This window comes from Bos grunniens, chromosome 4 (genome assembly GCF_055505025.1).
Source record: "Bos grunniens cultivar Pamir isolate PY7600 chromosome 4, Bosgru_T2T1.0, whole genome shotgun sequence".
NCBI classification, from domain to species: Eukaryota; Metazoa; Chordata; class Mammalia; order Artiodactyla; family Bovidae; genus Bos; species Bos grunniens.
Window position 1 is genome coordinate 76,716,878 of NC_141168.1, and position 24,578 is coordinate 76,741,455.

General features: G+C 39.8%; 1 long non-coding RNA gene across 1 annotated transcript; it reads right to left on the minus strand.

Annotated features, from left to right (window-relative positions):
• Positions 1-1,096: 1,096 nt before the first annotated feature.
• On the minus strand, positions 1,097-24,553 carry LOC147374413 (uncharacterized). Its single transcript, XR_015162737.1, has 3 exons — positions 24,106-24,553; positions 1,690-2,589; positions 1,097-1,513 (listed from the first exon to the last, which is right to left on the minus strand). It is a non-coding gene; the product is annotated as an uncharacterized LOC147374413 (long non-coding RNA).
• Positions 24,554-24,578: the final 25 nt, after the last annotated feature.

The window sequence follows — 24,578 nt, forward strand, 5'->3', positions numbered from 1 at the left end:
AATTTATGAAGACAAAAATTTAAAAAAGACTGATATAACAGTTTTATTTTCAATAGCAATGTTTACAACAAATTACAAATTATATCCTTAATAAATATTTAAACTTATGAAATAGAAATTTTGAATTTCAACTTAAAAGTTATGTAAGGAGGTGAATAAGTGAAGTCGCTCAGTCGTGTCCGACTCTTTGAGACCCCATGGACTGTAGCCCACCAGGCTCCTCTGTCCATGGGATTCTCCAGGCAAGAATACTGGAGTGGGTTGCCATTTCCTTCTCCAGGGGATCTTCCCAACCCAGGGATCGAAGCCGGGTCTCCTGCATTGCAGGCAGACGCTTTATCCTCTGAGCCACCAGGGAAGCCCTAAGGAGGTGAATAGTTTTTCAAATTCTTTTAGAGACACACACATGCCTGAGAATCACTTTCTAATCAATAAATACTGGACTCTCAATCATCTCCACCTCTGTGGGCGACTTTGAGCACTCCATTCTGGGCTTAAAGCGGGAGGTGGGGGTGGGAGAGACTGGTGGGACGGTGAGACGAAGGAAGGTAGGCAGAACTAGGCCAGCAACGAGTATCTGCTGAAGGCCCTGCTCAGTGTGGCCTTGTGACTACCCATCCTAGTGGCTGGAACTGCTGCCATCCTGTCCTTTGTTACAAAACTCACCACGAGGCCAGCAAAGGATGAGGGAGCTATGAGGATCAGGGGCCTTCAACTCACAACCGAATTATCCCAGGCAACCAGCGCAGTTCAGTTCTGTGTTATGACTGAGAAAGTCAGAGCCTTCTCCTTGTTGTTTCTCCCCCATTCCCTTTCCATTGCCTTTAACCTACTAGAGTGAATTTGGCACTGCTGTGTTCTGCTGACTTCACTCACACTTGAAAATGAGTGTTGACCACCAAGTACAGAAATGGTAAAAAAAACTGGTCTGCCAGAGCTGGAGAACCTGGCAGAAAGGGTATTTTCCACTCTCGGAGAGCTGCATGTACATTTTCTCCTCAGGTAGATACGGGGGAACCAAAGATGCTAAGCTTCTCTATCATCACTCTCTCACTTTAAGAAATAATCTCAGACAACACCAAAGTGACACGATTCATTTCTGTGCAGAGTGCCTAATTTTATTGTTTTTTTTTTTTTTTTTTTTGAGGGGCTTCTCACACTTTGCTGATTTTAATAACCAGCATTTGTGTCCCATGTTTCACATCAGTGTCTGAGCCAGTGTCTACGCGGTTGGCCATTTCTCCGCAGCCAGGACTCTCGATATAGCAGATTGTTCTCAGGTCTCTGAAGCTTGCTCTGCAGGCGCTATTTGCTTAGGTCTTATCTCAGAGTGGTGTCGTTCTACAGGGGCTGTTAGGCCTGGCCTGGCTGCTTTTGGCTCAGTCTATGGAACTGGCTGAAGCTTGGCCCTTCTTGTTCTCCTTTGTCTTCTTGTAGTTATAACTTTTGGGGAGTATTTTTTTCTTGAACACACATGGAGTGGTCTTTTTACCTTCTTATATATCTTCACCACCTGTTAAGGCAACGGTGAGCCCAGAGGTCACTGGTTGGGAGAAGGGTGGGGGGAAAGGGTGAGGGACTAAGGAGGAAGTTTGTGCCAGGCTGGGGCAGGATTATCTCGAGGTGAGGGAAGGGGGCAGAGGGTGTAAATGGGAAAGAAGAGGAGGAGCTTGGGTAGGGTCATCTCACCTTGCCTCTTGATCCAGGCTGAGAGAGGGTCTTCCTTTTCTTCCACCGCTTGGTGCTTGTGGTTTTTGGCTCCCAAGATTGATCAGTCACTTTTGCCATATTGAAGCCACTCAGTTGTCTGCCTATCTGCCAGGCCTGCCCTCTGTATATATACCTCTCCCCAGGACAATGAGGAGTCACACCTGTTCTGCTTTATTTGGTCATCAGGACACTCCCGACAGCCAATGGCGGCTCTGGGGAGCTGATACATCATAAAGGACCACTCCTGAGGGGTAGAGGTGCTGGGAGGCCCACATGCCCTGGCTAGAAAAAGTACCCAGTAAAGAGCCATTCCTCACTGACCTGCTACCCCTTTCTCTCTCCATGTTCTGGTTGTACACAAGGCAGAGAGGGATGTTTTCTCTAAGTCATTCCCTATGGTTCATTCTACTGACTCCCACCCTTTATCATCATCTAGTATTTGGATATCTTACCTAAAACCAGCAAGATACAGGTAGGGCAGCCTGATCTGAAAAACCTAGGAATTAGGGAATTGGAGGAAAGTGTTTGAGCCATGGTGTCCATCACTGTCAGTCCAAACAGGAAGGCTTTGAAACACAACTCAGGATAAGATGGGTGTGTGTGCATGTGTGTGCACACTAGGGTCACTCATTCCCCCAAAATAAGATTAAAGTTATGAAATACGATTAGGTATCTACCTACATACCTACCTACCTATGTTTATGGGTAATGTATGTGAATACCTTTGGAGAAATTAATCTTCAAAGAATCAGGGATTTTTAACTTCAAATTTTCTGATGGCTGATAAGCAGAGATCAGAAGTAGAAGCTCCCCTCAGACCAGAGCTCACCTTTCTCCCTGTCGGTATCGTCCCCTCTACAAACAGCAATAATGACAAATCTATGGACAGAAAGTAGATTAGTGATTGATTAGGGCTGGCAGGAGAGTAGAGGAAATAGGAGGTGACTGCTAATGGTATGTGACTTCTCTGGTGTGATGAAAATGTTCTGCAATTAGATTGTTGGGATGGTTACACAACTTTGTGAATATGCTAAAAATCACTGAATTGTTAATATGCCAAAAATCTCTATAGAGTATGATTTATATTAAAATACGTCAACCACAATTCTGATTCAAATTAGCTGATAATGCATATTTATCTCTTTCCCCTCAAGAGGCCATAGCACAATGATAATAAAAATTCGTAAAACCACAGTATGAAGAGAATGCTAGAGGTCATACATGTCTGAGAAAGTACATTTCTAGGAGAAGGAAAACTTGTGGAGACGTTAGCTACTGAAACAACAGGGCAGGGAACAGTACAGTAGAGAAAAGCAGAGTGTGGTCGAGGGGACAGCCACACTTTCTGCAGAACCTGGAAGTATCTCAGTATGTGGTAGTTTAGTCACTAAGTCATGTCCTGCTCCTGTGACCCCATGGACTGTAGCCTGCCAAGCTCCTCTGTCCACGGGATTTCTCAGGCAAGAATGCTGGAGTGGGTTGCCATTTCCTTCTCCGGGGGATCTTCCCAACCCAGGGACTGAACCTCTGTCTCCTGCATTGCAGGCAGATTCTTTATCAACTGAACCAGCAGGGAAGCCCAGTGAAAGGATGAGTACCCTAAAACTCAGAAGGATGATCTTGATACTCCTCTACTAGCTATGTAGATGGCTTAGGAATGGGGGATCGGGAAGGGACTAGGGCAGTAATCTGGTTTTTAATTATTTTGGTTATTATTATTATTCCAGAAGAGGCCTGCCCACCTGGAGCTAGTGTTCCTTTAAGATCCAGGAGAATAAATTGACAGTTTATAGGAACAGACTGAGTTGCCTCATTAAAAAAGCTTTAGTGACTGGCACATCCCAAGACAAAATTTGCCTCCACATGGAAAATTTGGTCTACTGCATCAAATAAATTTAACTCTTGCTACAGCTTCATTTTCTCTTACAGATTAAAAGAGGTCCAGGCAGCCATGCCAAATTAAATTAAAATCAACAAAAGAAATCAGCTTTATTTGCCAAGATTCTAGAGGGTAAAACTACATACAAGGGTGGGAATAACATGGGGAAAATGTTTGGTTCGGTTAAAAGAAATAACTTCCTAACAATTAGGGGGAATTCAAAAGTAGAACAGACTCCTCTGGGAGGTAACAAATCTCCATTCATTGAGAACCTATGTGCTGATCAATGTTATATAAAACAACCATTAAGACTCATAGCTACACTCAAGGTTCTTTTCAGTATATGCTGGGGAAAAGAGAGTTTTGTCTTAATGTCCTTCTGAGTTCTCTACCAAGCAATCACTCTTTAGCTTCCCAAAGACTTCCCTGTGAGTACCTACTCAACTTACCCCCTAGAACTGGAGGTAGAGTCCTCACAATAGAAGCTATCCCCTCACAATCACGCCAGAGGAGGTAAGAGAGAGGCAAGCCTTCTTAAAAAAAAAGTTTTTTTTTTTAGTTTAAGTTGAATGGTTTTATTGAGCATATTTAAAAAAAATTTTTCCCCTCATTTGTGCTTCTGTACATGTGGTAAAATGTCTTCAAAAGGGATATTCACTGGGAGTCAGCTGCTATACTGTAGTACATAATCAGCATGTTTCTCTGCCTTTTTTCTCCATGGTATTGACTTTTTTTATATGACCAAGTCTATCTTGTAGAATAATCTGTATTTTTCATTTTCTTTGTGACTTCAATTTAAGATAGTCACTTCCTCAATAATACAAAGACCTAGGAGAAACTCTGAAATTACTTTCCTCAAGGGCTTGATTAAATTCTCAAAAGGTTAATTTCTTTCCAGGCTTGGTCTGGGGGTTGAGGGGCTATGGTAGTTCTGGGATAAAAAGAGAAATCAGATACATTTCCTTTGCTAAGATGCTGAAGAAACAAGATTGGCCCACTGGCCTGGCCCTAACACACAGTTAGTGATTTCTGTGGTCTACTTTCTCCACCTCTGCTGCACTCATGAATCTGGGTTTCCCTTCTTCCATTTTTAATCCCCAGCAAACAATTCCTCACATGGCTGTGAGTGAGGCTTTATGAAATCAGATCCCCCATTTTTTTTTTTAAACAGGGTTTGTGAGGTCTAGTCCTTACCTACTTTTTGAACTTCAGCCTGTCCTCATTACATCCTATATACAGATATTTATTTATAGGTATACAGATATTTATTCATTCACACACAAGTATTTCTGCAGTGCCTATTATTTAATTTTAAACACATTATTCTATATTATTTTTTTAAAAATTTATTGTCTTTGTTGCTGCACTTGGGCTTTCTCTAGTGGTGAGTGGAGGCTCCTCTGTTGCAGTGTGCAGCCTTCTCACTGCAGGGGCTCTTCTTGTGGCAGAGCACAGGCTGTAGGCATGTGGGCTCCGCAGCTGTGCTGTGTGGGCTCTAGGGTGTGTGGGCTTCCGTAGCTGAGGCACACAGGCTCAGTAGTTGTGGTGCTCGGGGTTAGCTGCTTCATGCTATGTGGAATCTTCTCAGACCCGGGACTGAATTCATGTCCCCTGCACTGGCAGGCAGATTCTTAACCCACTGCGACACCAGAGAAGTCCTAAAACACAGTTTTAGACAAAAGAGAAAGATCTTTTCCTCATAGAACTTAATGTCTTTTTGTTGCTTGAACAAGCCCAGCTCCCTCCTGAGCCCATCTCAAGGGCCTTTGCCCAAGCTCTTCCCTGCCTAGAATGCTTTTCTTTTCACTTCCCGTTCCTTTTCTGACTGTTCTATTTAAAGTAGTTTCTCTACTTGTGCAGTGGAACTTCATTTGTTTCTTTCATAGCTTATACCAGGGAGTGTGTGTGTGTGTGTGCATACAGAGGTTTCTTTGTGTGTAATACATCTGTTTTGTAAAGCTGGATCATGTTCACTTAGTTCACCAGGCAGAAGAGCCTGGCGGGTACAGTCCGTGGGATAGCAAAAGAGTCGGACATGACTTAGCGACTAAATAACAAATACACTTAAAACTTTTCATAATGACTGTTAGCATATCATAGGGGTTCAATAAGCACTAGCTAAAAGAATAAATTGTGATTTATGTGTTATCAGATTGACCACCTGACATCTTGATCTTAAAAACATTAGTCGTCTAATAAATGCTATGAATGTAAAAACTGTAATTCTGAGTCTCCAATGCTATCCCCTTTCTATACAGTGCTAATTTTTATAACAAGGTAAGCATATAAAAAGTATACATAGTTTCAAATATTTACCAGCTTACAGCAATATGATTATAAGTCATGGGTGAGGGAAAAAATAACCAGATACTCAACTGGACAAACAGGTTTTTGAGTCCAAAGGTAGCAAAGTGTAGTCAAATGAATAGAGAGCAAAACCAAAAACTGTTAAAAGAACTGGGGTAAACGCAGAGAAAGGGAAGTCTCTTAATGAGAACAGAGGACATTATATCCTTGACCAAGTAGATACAGGTTGCAGACTGCTGTGCTGGTCACAAACCAGGGGACCACATTAGAGACAATAGATATATTCTTATATTCCAATTACCCTGTGGGAAAGCAACTTCAGGTATAGGCCCTATGATCATAGATAGGTCAGTAGCGTATTTTTTTATTCCTATCACGTAAATTCCTTTTCATTCTTCTAACATTACACAGTGAATATAAAACATACATTCACAAAATACAGAACTTCCAGGCTAGATATAAGAATCAAAGATTTAAAACATCAAAAGTCACGCTACCCTGGTGGTCCAGCGGTTAAGCATTCACTTTGCAATGCAAGGAACATTGGTTCAATCCCTGGCCCAGGAAGATCCCACATGCCAGGAAGCAATTAAGTCCCTGCGTTACAACTACTGAGCCAGCAGCGTTCTAGAGCCTGAGCCGCAACTACTGAAGCCTGTGGCTTAGAGCCCGTGCTTCCCTACAGAAGTCACCACAGTAAGTTCGCACACCACAAAAAGAGTAGACCCTGCTCCTAGTGACTAGAGAAAACTCGATAAAACTAGTGCAGCAACAAAGATCCACCACACCCCTCCAATCTTAAAACAAAACCAAAAAAAGGTCTATAAAGTATTCTTTGATGGAGTGAACTGCATAATTATTGTATAATGGGCTTCCACATAATAATTCATTTGAAGAAATTCTTTTAGAAAGTCTGAAAACTACTTGTCTAAAGGACAGAAGAACTATTACAATGATACAGATTTTTTTTAAAAAGTAGCATTTCAAAGTGCTACTATTGATTTGCATAAATAAGGCCAAAAATTATCAAATATTCCATGTCCCATAAAGATCTAAAATGCCCAAAATAAAATATACATATCTACTTTGTACTGACATATTCATTAATCAATGTATTGCTGACTTTTGGATCTTGCTGACGTATAAACAGGCTTCAAATGCGTAATTTGAATTTAGGGTATCATTCCTGACCTTAAAAACTGTTTTGGAACCTCAGGCAAGTGACTAACATATGTCATATATAAAAAGGACTGGTTGTCCTTAATACTTGAAGATTATGTAGCTATAATAAGGCATGTTTTACCTGCATTACTCCTTGCAATTATGATATAGTGTTAAACTCTTCACAGCTATGACTTCTTTTGGTAGGATCCTGTTTCTGATTTTAGTTCCACTTCTGCCTAATGGGATTAAATACTTTCCTTAAATATATTTTTTTCCCCTAAAACTGCTGCAAAATTATCACCGTATCTATTTTGAGCTACAGGTTAAGTATTTCCTAATTCCTTCTGCCTTTAACATAAACTATACCAATCCCAGGGACAGGGGAGCCTGGTGGGCTGCTGTCTCTGGGGTTGCCCAGAGTCGGACACGACTGAAGCGACTTAGCAGCAGCAGCAGCAGCATACCAAACACAAATGAAAAAAAGTTATTTGCAAAGTTTAATGTTTTAAAGAAGTAAAGTACTGGAAGTCAATAAATCAATTCAACATAAGTAAATTATTGAATCCTGAGACTGAATAATTATAGGACATAAATAATTTGAAATCTTAAAATATAAACCAACTCTTCTATTGCTTTTCATAATCTAATCAAGGCCTCTAAACCTTTTTTAAATAAATTTTTATTGGAGTATAGTTGTTTCACAAAGTGTTAGTTTCTGCTGTACAGCAAAGTGAATCAGCTACATGTATATCTGCCCTTATTGGGATTTCCTTCCCATTTAGGGTACCACGGAGAATACTGAGAAAGCTCTATATAATAAGTTATCATTAGTTACCTGTTTTATACGCAGTAGTGTATAGAGCCTCTAAACTTTCTGATCACATAGCGTGTACTCATTTTCTAGGGTTGCTGTAACGAAGTGAATTAGGGGCCCACTCTACTGTAATATGGAGGCTTCCCTTGGTAGCTCATGTGGTAAAGAATCTGCCGGCAAAGCAGGAGACTCGGGTTCAGTCCCTGGGTAGGGAAGATTCCCTGGAGAAGGCAACAGCTATTCACATTAGTATTCTTGCCTGGAGAATTCCATGGACAGAGAGGTGTGACTGGCTACAGTCCATGGGGTCGCAAAGTCGCACGACTGAGTGACTGACACTAATATGACCTCATCTTGACCAGTTACATCAGTAATGACTCTATTTTCAATTGAGGTCACATTCTGAAATACTAGAGGTTAGGATTTCAACATAAATTCTGTGTGTGTGTGGGGAGGGGGACACAATTCAGCCTCTAACACACCGTAATACATATATATTTATTTATTTAGAAATTATTTACATTCAGTACTGCAGTAAGAATTATATACACTGTAGTCCTTATACAATTAGAAAATTTGAAAAGACAAGACAGGTAAAACATAGATATAAATAGTATTTCCTTTATGAACCCTAACATGTGGTGTTGCACATTCTATGGATTATACACAGTTCACCAATTTCAAGGACAGTATCATCTCTTTGGCTTGGTACCTCCTACCTTCTAACATCTTCCCTCTGCTTACTTAGCCTGCCTCTTCTGTCACCTACCACATACCTGGCATTCCAACCAATCTGAAGTATTTGCATGAGCTAGACCCTTTCTCTAGAGGTTCAACAACTCTGCACAGGCTGTTTCCTATTGTTAAATGTGCTCATTCTCTTCACTTCACATGAACACACAGTGAACTCCCAGTCATTTTCTGAAATTCAGCTCAAATGTCATCTCTGGAAAGCTTTCACAGACTGTTCTGGACAGCACAAAGCACTTTTTCAGGGCACATTGTTCATATCTCTATTATTGTAAATTTCTATTTAATATACATGTAACACACACATATATTTAGATTGAACTGATATTTGAACATTTTGACCTAAAAAAGATGCAATTTCATGTGGTTCAACTTAATACTTGACAACAAATCCACTGAGAGTATGGACTGTATTTTTCATTTTTATATTTCCAGTGACTATAATGGAGTTTGACAAAAGCATATATATCCTTAGTACATGCTTCTCGAAATTAAGGGAAGGCTTACACACCCCTTCCATTTTCAGATTTTCCTGTTCAAGAATGGGTAGATATTGACTTGATCCTATATGAGTTTCATTGGCTTTATTTAGTTAATAGTATTTTAAGTTACTTTCCCTTGCTTTTGTATCTCTGTATATGCAGAAATCTCTTCAAGAGAAACACTTTTTTTTAAAAAAAAGAAGAAGCTATATAAGTTTTGTTTGAAGCCAATATAAAAACATTTCACAACTTTACTGTTTTACTTTCAAAATACTTTTATGCTTTTGAAAAAAACATAATCATAAAAAAGGAATATAAACAGGAGAGCTAAATAAAGATATTAATTATATAAAGTGTGGTATTTTAAATTCCAACAATATTTTAGTAAGAGCTAATATAAATCTAATTTCAGAATATCAAATTTTTCATATTATTTGGTTTGTAGAAAAGCTGTGATAACTGAAATAGCATTTAAGTATTACATGGAGAGTTAAAAGGCAAGGTACGGAGAAGTGTTCAGCTAGAGTTAGGAAGCAAGACGTGGTGAAGCCTGGGAGAAATTAGCAGGAAGTGAGACAGAGATAAACATTTTCCATGCTTCCTCATTAAGCACTTAAGTTAACAAAATGCATGCAGTGAGTCTTCAGCATGCCAAGGCAGTCAAGGGCAACACAGTTCAGAGAGTCTGGCTCTCATCCACTGTAGAGACTCTTCTCCTTTTATGGCACTTCATGTTTCTTATACTCAAATTACAAAACACTTGTTGCAAAGAAAACCACATTAAACATGTCATTATTTCATGTCTTCTTCTAAGTGCTCTTTGCTCAGCCTCAAGTCTTTTTCCATCTTTTTGCCTTCTAATTTTAAAAAATTCAGCTCAAATATCATCATCTCTGGGATTTTCTCCCTCACTCCTCCAGCTAGAGTTGATGATCTGTCTTCTGCATTTTCACTGTATCCAGTGCATGCCATCATTGCATTATTTTAACCACAGTGTGATAATTTAAATGTTGACATTTATCTTCTCAATTATATTATCACACAGTTCTGGGTACACTAGATACTTACTGCCATTTGTTACACAAATAAATTAGTAAGAAATGAAGTGAGAGTCTGGAATAACAAGGCACTGATGAAAAGCTTATTTGGAAACAGAAATTGTGACTACAGAGTGAAGTCCACCTTGTCTATTGCTATATTCCTAGCATTTAAGTCTACTGCTTGGTACCATGTGGGTGCTTTGGAGGTTCTAGCAGGGGAGTGTAACTACTCATATACCCCTGACCAAAGAATGGTCTTCCTTACTAGGGAAGGTGGTCCTCTTTGACTGAGTGTGCAGCTTTGGGAGGGACACACACGGAGAGGTGAAGTAGGAAGTGGACACTTGCCGAGCTAGTCAGATCAGCTGAAACAACCTCGGCAATTAAAGGAGTGACAGATGTTGCAGCCAGATTGCCTTCAGAGCCTGTAAGTATTCACTAACTAAATACTTAAAACACATGGAAAATAAGAAAGAGCAGACTATCTAATAATGGAAGATAAACTGAAGAAGGGCATCTATAAACAAGTAGTAAGAGAAGTATCTCTAGTTTAAGAGGTAGTTATATCAAGGAATAAAGAAGCTGTAAAAAAAAAAAAGCTGTAAAAAATAATAAGATCATTGATTAGCAAAATTTTCACAAAAAAGTTACTAAATATACACAGGAACTGGGGGAAGAGTCAATATAAGTTCATGTAAATATGATTTATGTTTTCAATTAGAGTGGTCAAAGACATTAGCATGCCCACATAAATAACAGTTCTTTACATCTGCAAAAAATTCTGTATCTTTTGCCACTAATGTATTTATGTTTTCCTGCTTAATGCCTCTATTTTGGGCATCAAAATGGTACTTAATCTCCAAATGGAGTTAGTTGTTCATTTACAAGCATACCATACCACTCGTGTCCAACCCTTTGCGATCCCAGGGACTGTAGCCTGCCAGGCTCCTCTGTCCATGGAATTCTCTAGGCATGAATACTGAAATGGGTAGCCATTCCCTTCTCCAGGGGATCTTCCCAACCCAGGGATCGAATCCAGGTCTCCCACATTGCAGGCTGATTCTTTACTATCTGAACCACCAGGGAAGCCCATGACAGCATACCTGTACTTTATACTGCTGCTGCATTATTTTAGGCTTGCTTTCCTATGATATACTGAAGCACTTAACTTAGTATCATCATCAAACAATATTTAAGAGGATCTGTGTACCTCTAATATTGATCCCCATGTACTGACAGTCCACTGTGAAGAAACAGAAATCACTGAATGTCTTTATCACTCACACTTTTCATATATCAAGGTAATGGGCAAGCTACGCTGGTAGTTTGTAAACTCAGATGGCAAGATAAAGATTACAGGACGAACTCAACCCAAGGTTACAAGAATTATACAAGGAGAGCTTACCCTCTTTGCTTGGCACTTGGACTTGTCCATCTATGCTGGCAAGGTTTCATGCCTTGGTATTCAAGGTTTCCAGGTACCTGATTTGTACCTTCTTTTTCTGTCCTCCTTCACTAACACCCAGTGACATTATTTTACAACTTAGTGTTTTCTACTCATTGGAATCAAATATAGGGATTAAACACGAGAAAGACTAGGATCAAAATCCTAAAAATAGCAATTATAATAGACTTAATTAGAGCTTGTGTTGGATTTAAAAGTTAACTTTAAAGTGGGCATTTTATGGTTTTTTTAATTTTTAGTTTAGCTGTTTCAGTTATGCATCTATTTTTCAATCTAATGGTATACAGAAGCAAGAGTTCATCTGACGGGAATCAAGAAAAGCCAGCAGTGGTGGCATCTGAGGCAAGATACATGTTGCTTCATGGCTCTGTTCATTAAATATTCAGAAAAGCTTTTCAAATTAGAATCTGTGAAACTAAAAAGTAAGATCACTTTATGACAGTCAAAGTTTTGCAATTTTCTAGCTCTACTGACATACGCACAAAACTGCTCTTCTGTGGGTCATCTCTTCTGGGAATCTGTTAGACCTGCTTCAGGATGTTCAGGTTACCCGGACTTTGCTACTGAATCATAAAGTGTCTTGAGAGTTCAAGCCACTGTTTTTATAGATCTGTTTGTCCACACCCTCTCCCACTCTCACTCCTTCTCCTAAAAATATTCTTGGCCTCGTATGAGATAAAAGCACTTGTGTCTACCAGCAACCAAAGAAACACTGCATCTTTTCTGAATGTGTTATTTCCTAAACATAAGTAACCAAAATTTCTAAAATGGTATGATCAATGTTTAGGTTTAAAAGACTTTTTTAAAAGATGTTTTAAGACTTCTGTTTCCTCTTACAAGATAGCACACATTAGAAAATTAGTTCAGTGTCAGAATAAATATAGAATCCAGTTCAGTTTTGAAAAACACCTTGTAAGGATTTTCAAAACACAGGCTGACATGAAACGTGCACAAACATGAGGCTTACACAAGACACTAAGTAAACATCATCCCCCTACCTACAGTGATGGTCTCAAAGTGTGGCTGAAACTTATGAAGCAGAGCATACTTACTTTGGAGGTAAAGTTTCCCTGTTCAAGAACAAAGCAAAGGATAAGTGGCAAAGGACTCATGAATTGGATACAGGGTTGGATTTCCAATCTAGAAATTCTATGAGTTTATCACCTTTACACCTCTTTGCCACACTTAGGTTTCAAGGTTATAATATCTACCTTATGCTTTACCTACCAATTCTTAGCTAAAAAGTTCCCTCTTTTCAGAAAACTGACTAGTACTACAAAACTTATGCTTTTCTTTTCAGAGATTTACAACACTGAGTAAGGCTCCTGTCATACATTTTACAGGCTTCCCATCCTTTTCCTAAAAATAAGCATCAAAATGATCTGATGTCTTTCCAACAAGAATTCTGGCAGCAAAATTAATCTCCCAAGAGACGTTATGGATGGTTTTCAGTTACTCTATTTGGCCCCTTTTATTCTACATTTTATTCTACATTCTCCCTGCTTGGTGGTTGCTGCTGGCTCTCCCAACGAAGCCTTTAAACAGAGGGCACTCTCTCATCTACAATTATCAGCTTCCCCCAAACTTAAGAACATACTCAAACTGGAAAGACCATGATTGGGCAAGCAGTTAAGCCACATTTGTTGTAAAGTGATATTAATGGTTAAGAGTTCAACTCGCCTACAATGTAGAGTAAGTAAAATATGGGCTGAAAGTTTTACATTTTGATAGTTGAGGGTCTTTCTTTTTCCTCACATCCAAGTTTCAGGCAGGAGAGAAAGGGGGAAGGGCAAAGAGGCTAAATGCCCTCTCCTCCTCTTAAATAGCTATCCTGAAAGCCTTGCCCAGACTTCCCAGGATACTCACTGTATCCCTAGGAATAAGGAAGGTTGGGCAGTCTAAGCTTTTTTTGTTTTCAAACTAGGCACATTGCACCTGAATGAAATAAAGTTAGGGTAGTAAGGAAAAAAGGGGAACAAATATTAGCCATCTCTACTACAGACATACTGAATTTGAGGTGCTTTTGACATACCTGTGGAAGATGCTAAAGTGGTTAGGTCACAAACACAAGAGGACCAGGAGGTTTACAGATATACATTGGGGAGCTGTTACTATAAAAATAATTTATTGACATTATGGCCATTTTTGTCCCTTGGACTGCAAGGAGATCAGACCAGTCAATCCTAAAGGAAATCAACCCTGAATAGTCATTGGAAGGACTGATACTGAAGCTGAAGCTCCAATACTTTGGCCACCTGATGCAAAGAGCTCACTTATTAGAAAAGACCAGGATGCTGGGAAACACTGAAGGCAGGAGGAGAAGGGGATGACAGAGGACGAGATGGTTTGATAGCACCACTGACTCAATGGACCTGAGTTTGAGCAAGCTCCAGGAGATGGCGAAGGACAGGGAAGCCTGGCATGCTCCAGTTCATGGGGTCTCAAAGAGTCAGACACAACTGAGTGACTAAACAACAATAAGGAAGAGGAATAATGTGAGGGAAAAAAGACCCTTAAATTGAAACTTGAGAGTCTCTAGAGGAGGCACCTATAAACTATCATGAGAAGGAGCTGATATAATCAGCCTGAACTGTTCTTGAGATACACAAGTGAATAGAGGCAGTTCAATTCGAATGAAACTAAGATCATGGCATCCGGTCCCATCACTTCATGGGAAACAGATGGGGAAACAGTGGAAACAGTGACAGACTTTATTTTTGGGGGCTCCAAAATCACTGCAGATGGTGACTGCAGCCATGAAATTAAAAGACGCTTACTCCTTGTAAGAAAAGATATGACCAACCTAGATACCATATTAAAAAGCAGAGACATTACTTTGCTAACAAAGGTCCGTCTAGTCAAAGCTACGGTTTTTCCAGTGGTCATGTACAGATGTAAGAGTTGGACTATTAAGAAAGTTGAGTGCAAAAGAATTGATATTTTTGAACTGTGGGTGTTGGAGAAGACTCTTGAGAGTGCAAGGAAATCCAACCAGTCCATCCTAAAGGAAATCAATCCTGAATGTTCACTGAAGGACTGATGTTGAAGCTGAAACTCCAATACTTTGGCCACCTGATGCGAAGAACTGATTCGTTTGAAAAGACCCTGATGCTGGGAAAGACTGAAGGCGGGATGACAAGGGGAAAACAGAGGATGAGATGGTTGGATGGCATCACCGACTCAATGGACATGAGTCTGAGTAAACTCTGGGAGTTGGTGATAGGGAGGCCTGGTGTGCTGCAGTCCTTGGGGTCGCAAAGAGTTGGACATGATTGAGTTACTGAACTGAATTTGAATGATAATTCTCTCCTGATGTGCCCATATCCATCTTCTATTTATTAAAAAATTTTATTTTGGATACTATGAAAGTAAAAGTAGTGAAAGTGTTAGTCACTCAATCATATCTGAGACCCCACAAGACTACAGCCCTCCAGGCTCCTCTGTCCATGGAATTCTCTAGGCAAGAATACTGGAGTAGGTAGCCATTCCCTTTTCAAGGGGATCTTCCCAACCCAGTGATTGAACCCAGGTCTCCTGCAGTGCAGGAAAATTCTTTACCATCTAAGCCACAAGGGTGTTATAAACTATACAGCTAAACAAATGCTGTTAGGGTATTTTAACTTTTTCATGTAATCCAATCTCATAATAATTAATTGTCTTTTATTTTTTAAAGTTATTTTAATTATTTATATATGCAACAACTCTACTTATAATATATGGTATATCTCAACCCTGGGACCTCGAATAGGTTCTTTTCTACTTCTTAAATTTAAGAAAGATTATAATCAGGGTAAGGGAAAGGATTTACATAATCATCACAAAGCCTAGTGCTGATGCATGCCTGAGAAATTAATAGTGAATCTGTGGTTCAATGTGTTCTCTTGTCATATATTTATATGGATGCAAACTTGATAACAATCTTATTTGTCAACAGAAAAGGCAATAATGTAATGTTATACAACTTAACAAGTTTCCTGTTCTGTAGTTAATTCCAATAGTCCTTTTAACAGGTTAGGTGTGGATGGATGCAATGCTTGTCAATAGTTTTTTTTTTTTACTTCAGTAGTATAACAGAAGGCTTTCAGATGAATACAAAGAAACTGGTCTTAGATATTATGTTTTGTTCCAGTTCAAAAAACTTTTTGAATTTGACAATCTTTATCTTTTAACTAGATAATTTCATCTATTATATTATTTGTTGATGCTTATAAATTGGGATTTACTTCTAAAAAAAAACAAAACAAAAAAAACAAAAAACTTTTTGAAATTTATTCAGAGTTGCTTAACTGCCAAGATTCTGAAGATAGTTACGGAAGGATCAAAATTGACCCTCTTAGTCCTATTTACTATTCTATTATCCAAATAGACCTTTTCTCCTAAAAGACAAAACTATGTCAGTATTTTTCTTAGAGTCCTGACCTTCCTTATATGAGGTAAACATCCATAAAATCTCACGGTATAAACTTGGCATTGTTTGACCTATTCAGATCTGCAGCTAGAGCTATTCTGCACTTTTGGAAATGAGTTATAGAAAGATATTCTGAGTTGTATAAACTTGCAATGCATCAGTGTGCTAACACATTGAGAAAGAGTGAAACATTTACTAAGAAAGTCACTATGACTGAAATGTACATGTAGGTATAATCAGATTCATCAGAAAGCTAAATTTTTTACTTCTTTGTGTACATACCATTGCATCATCACAGAACTATTCTATCAGTTCCTGGTGAACAACTAAGTTGGTTAATCAAAATTCAGGCTGAGTCATTAATTGATTTATCCATTCAATAAACATTTGGTGAGTGTTTAATGCATACAAGGCATTTTGCTAGAGCCACAACACAGAGTACTAATCACTATATGATCATGATATTGCTAAATGGCAGAGATACACTGGTGAATAAAAGTAAATAAGAAAGACATGGTCCTTGCCCCCAGAGAGCTTACTGTTTACTGAAGGAGATGGATGATAAAAAGGTAACAACTGTAAAATAGTTATAATCTGTGATAGAAAGAAAGAGAATGCAATGTCAGAAAATAATGAACAGAGGAAGGCCTGTCATGACATCTGAAAGAAGAGAGTAGGGGTGGGAGGGAGGAAGCATTCCAGGCAAGGAAATAGCCTGGGCCAAGGGACTGAAGCAGGACTGGGAATGATTAGGGATCAGAGAGCAAGTCGTGTGACTGATGTAGCAGGAGCAAAGGTGAGTGTGGAAGAGACATTTACCCTTTCACATGGTATAAAGGTACAAATCAACATCCTAAAGCCAAGAGTCAGCAAACTATATATTGCAGGTCAAATCTATCCTGCCTGTTTTTATAGTTTTACTGGAACACTGCCCTGCCCATTCATTTATATATTGCCTATGGTGCTTTTGTGCAACAAGCAGTAGTTGCTACAGAGACATGCAGTATGCAAAGCCTGAAATATTTACTCTCTGGCACTTTATGGAACAAGTCTACTGCCTCCTGTACTAAGTGTGGAGTAAATTACAACTGACAATATGAAAGTTGAAAAAGTCAGGCTTTCCTAAAGCATAGAACCACTCTTTATATGCTGATTCACATAAGAAAAACACATAAAGATGAGCAGGTTAATGTTATAGAGGTAGGGTTTAAGATTTCCATTCCAGAAGGGTAGAAGAGATGTCTTTAAGATTAATACAGGGTTTCATAAAGCACAAGGACCTTTTATCCAAGCGGGTCAAGAACCTGGACAAGGCCTGAGGATAGTATACCTGCAAAGTAAAAATGCAGTTAGGCTCAGGAGTACTGGAGGACATTATATAAAGAAAAAATCAGATTCTAGGAAAACACACTAAGCACTGCTAACATATATTTATTACAGCTAGAAGTTTGCATGTATTTCTTTGCATGCATATGTGCTCAGTCACTTCAGTTGTATCCTCTTTGTGATTCCCTGAACTACAGCTCGCCAGGCTCCTCTGTCCATGGGATTCTCCAGGCAAGTATACTGGAGTAGGTTGCCTGCCATGCTCTTCTCCATGAGATTGTCCCGACCCGGGCTCGAACCCACAGCTCCAGCATCTCCTTCATTACAGGCAGATTCTTTACCCACCGAGCCACCTGAGAAGCCCATTTATTTGCTTAGCATCTATCATTTTTAGCAACTGACAAGGTAGGGCTGTGAGTTAAAAAATGAATAAAACTCTTCAGTTCAGTCGATCAGTCATGTCCGACTCTTTGTGACCCCATGAACAGCAGCACGCCAGGCCTCCCTGTCCATCACCAACTCCCGGAGTTCACTCAAACTCACGTCCATCAAGTCAGTGATGCCATCCAGCCATCTCATCCTCTGTTGTCCCCTTTTCCTCCTGCCCCCAATCCCTCCCAGCATCAGAGTCTTTTCCAATGAGTCAACTCTTCGCATGAGGTGGCCAAAGTACTGGAGTTTCAGCTTTAGCTTCATTCCATCCAAAGAAATCCAAGGGCTGATATGCTTTAGAATGGACTGGTTGGATCTCCTTGCAGTCCAAGGCACTCTCAAGAGTCTTCTCCAACACCACAGTTCAAAAGCATCAATTCTTCGGCGCTCAGCTTTCTTCACAGTCCAACTCTCACATCCATACGTGACCACTGGAAAAACCACAGCCTTGACTAAACGGACCTTTGTTGGCAAAGTAATGTCTCGGCTTTTTAATATGCTATCTAGGTTGGTCATAACTTTCCTTCCAAGGAATAAGCGTCTTTTAATTTCCTGGCTGCAGTCACCATCTGCAGTGATTTTGGAGCCCCCCAAAATAAACTGACACTGTTTCCACTGTTTCCCCATCTATTTCCCATGAAGTGATGGAACCAGATGCCATGATCTTAGTTTTCTGAATGTTGAGCTTTAAGCCAACTTTTTCACTCTCCTCTTTCACTTTCAACAAGAGGCTTTTTAGTTCCTCTTCACTTTCTGGCATAAGGGTGGTGTCATCTGCATATCTGAGGTTGTTGATATTTCTCCCGGCAATCTTGATTCCAGCTTGTGCTTCTTCCAGCCCAGTGTTTCTCATGATGTACTCTGCATAGAAGTTAAATAAGCAGTGTGACAATATACAGCCTTGACATACTCCTTTTCCTATTTGGAACCAAGCTACCTTAACCAAAGCAACTCACTTTTTTTTAGGTCAGAAGTCAGACGAAGTTATCTGACCCACAGATATGTTTACCTTGTCTTGGGTAGTTTCTTCGGATACCTCATAAGAAAAAAAAAAAAATTAAGGGACTTTCCTGGTGGTCCAGTGGTAGATTCTGTGCTCCCAACACAGGGAGTGCAGGTTTGATCCCTGGTTGAGGAACTAAGATCCTACATGCTGCATGGTGTGGCCAAAAATATATATAAATGAATAAAAATAAATGCACACTCCCATTCATTAAAACATTTTGAAAAAAATCTAGATATTTAGCAAGTAGGCTTGCTTCATTTCTATATTGCTACAATCAGCAATGTACCTTGTAGATATAGATAAGGCATATAATTCTCAGTTTCCAGTCTTCACTACTTCCTATTATATTACATTCAGCCTGCCTTATTATTTTTTTAACCTATCAAGAGCATTTGTCTGTAATCTCTGGTCCTCATCTTTTCATAAAGATCATAAATCTGTTCTTTATATAATTCTTTTCAACATTTATTTTCTAACCATGTCCCAGATACTATGCATACAAATACAAATAACACATCATCCCTGCCCTTGAGGAGCTCTCAGGCTAGAAGCTGAGACCAATGCGTTAAATGATCCTAGGCAGAATGATGACAGCACAAAGGAACAATCAACTCTACTCCGGCAGGTCAGGAAGCACAGTACTAGGGAGATGCTTGGACCCAACCTTGGAGGGGTATTCCAGGCAGATAGACAGAGCAACAAGGAATGCTACTCTTTTGGCAATTACGCATAGTTCAGAATAGATCAATCAGTGGAAAGATGCAGGAGGGTGAGAGCGATAGGAGTGCTAAGGTTATATCAAGGATGGCTTGTATTTACACTAGGAAGAGTGACTTTTACCCCATATGCCAAAAGGAATTAGTGAAGAGACTGTGGCATAATCAGGTTTATGTTTCAGAAATATAATTTTGGAAGCAGCATGGAGGACAGTTTCTGATGGAAGACTTCCAGTTAGGAAGGTATCAATGACAAAATCCAAACTGGTTTGAGGCCTGAAGGCAAGAGGCAGCAATAGGAATGGAAAAGAGAAACTGGCTAGAGACAGTGGCTGACTAACGAGGAAGATGAAGGGGGGAAAATGTCAATAAAGACTACTCGCAAGCTTGTACTTGAATGATGAGGTGTATAAAAAAAAATGCAGGAGAATTAATGCATGGGAGGATGAAAATGGGTGGTATAAAATCTGAGGTGTAAGTGGCTACAAATGTGGCGATACCCATTTGGCATCTGGATAAGAGTCAGGAATCATGTGGAAGGCCAAGGCAGGAGACAAAGACTAGGAAACTGTCAGCATTTATGATAAATCAGAAGACACCAAGATGCATACTATCATAGAGGGGTGTGTAGAGTTAGATAAAAAGCAACTACATATTCCTAAGAATCCCCAACACTTACATGGAAGAGAGGGAGCAATGCTTAGCAGAGAAGCAGGTAGATGTGGGGCAGGGGTAGCAGTATAAAGATGAAGAGAATCAGAGTACCAGGAATTGAGGTGATGGCAAAGGTGTGGTGCAGATTATATACCTAGATTTTAGGCTGGATAGAGAAGAAAATATAGAAAGGATGAATTTGTGTAGGGTTGCCAGATTTACTGGAAACTAAAAAAGAGACATTCAGCTAGATTTGAATTTCAGATAAACAAAGAATACTTTTTCAAGTATACATATCCCAAATATTGTATAATACATACTTATACTAAAAATTTATTCACTGTTTAATTGAATTCAAAATTAACTGGGGGCAGGGGATTAACTGCTTGCTGGATATCTGAAAATTTAACTGAGTGTCCTGTATTTTATCTGGCAATCATAATTAATTGAAAAGGAAACATGTAGAGATGGGAGTTCTCTGAGGTTACAAGGCAAGGGCATATTGTAGAGGACTGAGAAAGCAGAATATTAAAACACTGCAGTTCAGAATTTCAGAGATGGAAGAGTGATGAAAAGGATCAAGAAGGGGTCCATTGGAATTTGTGGCTGAAACAGAATGGAAATGTAAGTCCAAGGAGAAACAGTACATGGTTCATTAGTATGGACACTGACTTCAGTTAAAATGATGGCTGGAGGATAAAGGGGATGAATATGTAGCAAAGTCTTTAATAATTAAAAAATAAAGTAGAATATGGGAGAGATTAAAAAAATATATATATAGTCTGTATTCTTGTCTGACACATGACAGCCAAGTGTCAGACAAGAAGATGGAGAAATTGGATAAAGGGAGTATGTTGTCATAGAACTGCTGTTGTAGAGGAGTGAAAGAGATGGGAGAGATATGAGTTAAAAACAACAGGCAGAAAGAAATGGGGATGAGAAGCAAAGGAACAAACAAGTTACTAATCTAGTCCTGACAGGGAGGGAAGGCTTTTCCAAATAAATGAAGCATAGCTTGAGCTGAGATCCAAAGGATGTGATGTCTTACAGGTATCTCATCTTCATCAGCTGCAAGATCAAAGAGCATCCCACACTTGTCATATTTTCAGTGTTTCCTAGCTCAATGAATGGTTCCACTGTCTGTCAAGTCATGCAGGTTAGAAATATAGGAGGTATTGGTGATATCTGCCTCCATTACATCCATTATCCAAATCATCACATAAGCATCAGGCAAAGAGAAAAGCATTCTATGTAGAGGAAACAACATATGCAATATTCCTAAATTGAAAGATAGTATGGTGCATTCTGGAAATTAAAGACCATTTACTTTGAAATAGAAGAGGAAGGGGCTAGATTATGATGGGTTTTGTAGGTCAATTAAGGATTTTGTTGTTTAAGATCAATGGAAGCCATACACAGGTCTGAAGCAGGAAAGTGACATGTTCAGATTTATGTTTCGAAAAGTGTATTCTGGGTAGAATGGCCAGCAGATTTGAGAAAATTAGAAAAGAAGACGACCAGATAAAAGGCTAGTGCAATTATCCAGGTGAGAGGGGTGGTACTTGAAACAGGGTACCAACACTGGACATGGAGAGAAGTGGATGGTTTCAGTGCTAGTTGCTAGCAACTAGTGCTAGTTGCTGAGACCTGGTGGCTCAGACAATAAAGAATTCAGCTGCAATGCAGGAGACCTGGGTTCAATCCCTGGGTCGGGAAGATCCCCTGGAGAAGGGAATGGCTACCTACTCCAGTATTCTTGCCTAGAGAATTCCATGGACAGGGGAGTCTGGCAGGCTATGGTCCATGGGGTCACAAAGAGTTGGACACAACTGAGCAACTAACACTTAATACTTAGTGCTAGTAGAGATTAAGGAGAAGGTGATGGCACCCCACTCCAGTACTCTTGCCTGGAAAATCCCATGGATGGAGGAGCCTGGTGGGCTGCAGTACATGGTGTTGCTAAGAGTCAGACAGGACTGAGTGACTTCACTTTCACTTTTCACTTTCATGCACTGGAGAAGGAAATGGCAACCCACTCCAGTGTTCTTGCCTGGAGAATCCCAGGGACCGGGGAGCCTGGTGGGCTGCTGTCTCTGGGGTTGCACAGAGTCAGACACGACTGAAGTGACTTAGCAGCAGCAGCAGCAGTAGAGATTAAGCCAGTAGGATTTGGTGTTAATTAAGTAGGAATTCTCTCCTAGTTCAATGTTGTTAGGAATTATCTAGTTGTGAGGGAATGACTGATTCCAGGGGAGAGAAGAGATAACTGAGCATGTTTTGTAACAGTACTGCCCTTAGACTTGGGTAAGGACCCTCCTCCTGCTACAAAGGGCAGGGAGTCCATGAGGTCAAGGGGCCATGTCTGCACACCTCTTTCAGAGTGGCTAGATTTGAGGGCAGATGGAATAGCTGATTACCCATCACTATTTGCAGGGGGTTTAGGGAGGGGCAGGCTTCCCTGGTGGCTCAGAGGTTAAAGCATCTGCCTGCAATGATGGAGACCTAGGTTCGATCCCTGGGTCGGGAAGATCCCCTGGAGAAGGAAATGGCAACCCACTCCAGTATTCTTGCCTGGAGAATCCCATGGACGGAGGAGCCTGGTGGGCTACAGTCCACAGGGTCGCAAAGAGTTGGACACGACTGAGTGACTTCACTTAGGGATGTGGACATGGCTTGAACATGTTGAGTGAGGTGGGTGAAGAAGCTTGGAATGGGAAAAGAATAGTGTCAGTCTGAGGACTCTAGAAGTCTGAGAATTCTAAATGTAAACTTGGCTTCCAGATTATTATTTATGGAGATTTGTGAAGGTAGTAGAATAGAATATATTTTTAACAATAGTTTGATGATTCATAACTTAAATATTTAGACACACGGTCTTTGGGCATCTGTAACCATACTCTTGCTCAGGCTCTACAAATTTAGGGTCAGAACTGATAAGAGAGTTTAACAGTATAAAAGAGTATAGTGCAAGCAGTAACATATTCAGATGACAGTTCACTTTAGCTGGACCCTTTAAGAGATAAGACTTTCCAGACTTTTGCATGGGTATAAATTTCTAGGTGCTATATTAATGTATATAAGAGACCCTTTCCTATTCCTGGAGGGCCAACAGTTATTTTAATTGTAGTGATTTCAATGTGATTTTGAAAAGCTTCTTAAATATCGCAGAAGTTTAGAGTGCAGAGGGGATCTTGGTGGTCCAATAAAATTTTCTCACTTAATAAGTAAACCAGAAGTTCTGACAGAAAACGAGCACCCTGACAGAAATCACAAAGCTAGTCAATACCACATCATTTCCAGTCCCATACTCTTTGTCCACTCTTGCACCAATGTCAGTTTTCAGGTAGATATCTACTGCCAGTCAACTCCAAAAGTTTACACTTGCTTTTATTGTTTTGCATTTTTAAAAAGTACAGTAAATACTTTTCATTACTTTAAAAATTCGAGGTACCTCAAAAAAGTCTATAAAGCAATATTAAGTTTTGACTCCAAAATATTCTTAAAACCAACCCCCTTTATCCCTCAAAAGTGAACACAAAATTAAGAATTCCAACTTCATGAACTCACAAGAAGTGGGAATTCTGGAAAGTTACTTTTAATTGTTTTCTACAAAGTTACAGGCAACTTAGGGCACCTTTTGGGATTCAATATATTCTCTGGTCATCTACTCATTTGACTACTTTTATATATATATATATATATTTCTTTGACTTTTGGGTCTCATAATCGTGCTATTCACTTTGGTTGCAATTACTGTAACTCATCTCCTCAAATTCTTTATCTTCTAAGCTACAAATCAAAGCACACACTTACAAAACATCAAACACTCAGAATGCTAACTAAACGCTAAAATACACACAAAATCCTCTTTCTTTTCAAACATCGCTATTGAAGTTTTAAGGGTATCTGAATTATAATAGTTAAAAAAGAAATTTCTCTAGGAGAGTCTTACCTTCAAGCTGGATAGTAATCCGAAACTTCTAGGTTTGCAAGTTATTTCCCTCAAAGCATTAAAGATGATCATAGCAAAACAGTAACGCATCTTGTCAGGACACCAAGCGATCTTTAGCCCCTCCCATCAACCGACTACTGCCTAATAGAAGGAAGGGTTTTAATTTCCGGCAAAATTTTCTCCTCACAGCTGAGAATCTGCGAAATTCGGCTTTTAGAGGGGGAAAAAAGAGGGGAGGGACCAAAAGGACCCCAGGGGAAAAGGAGGGGAAAGCGGTACAAGACAGAGTCGTCGAGGCAGAGACGAGCGAGACCTGGGTTCGGACTGACTCGGTGTCTGGAGTGAAGGTTCCTCTCAGACATTCACTGGGCCCCCGAGTTCACGCGGGCGACAACTCGAAGACCCTCCCCTCACAGCTTGCTCCGCCACTAACTACGCCCGAAGGACCTGTGACCTCCAAAACGGGTATGCTA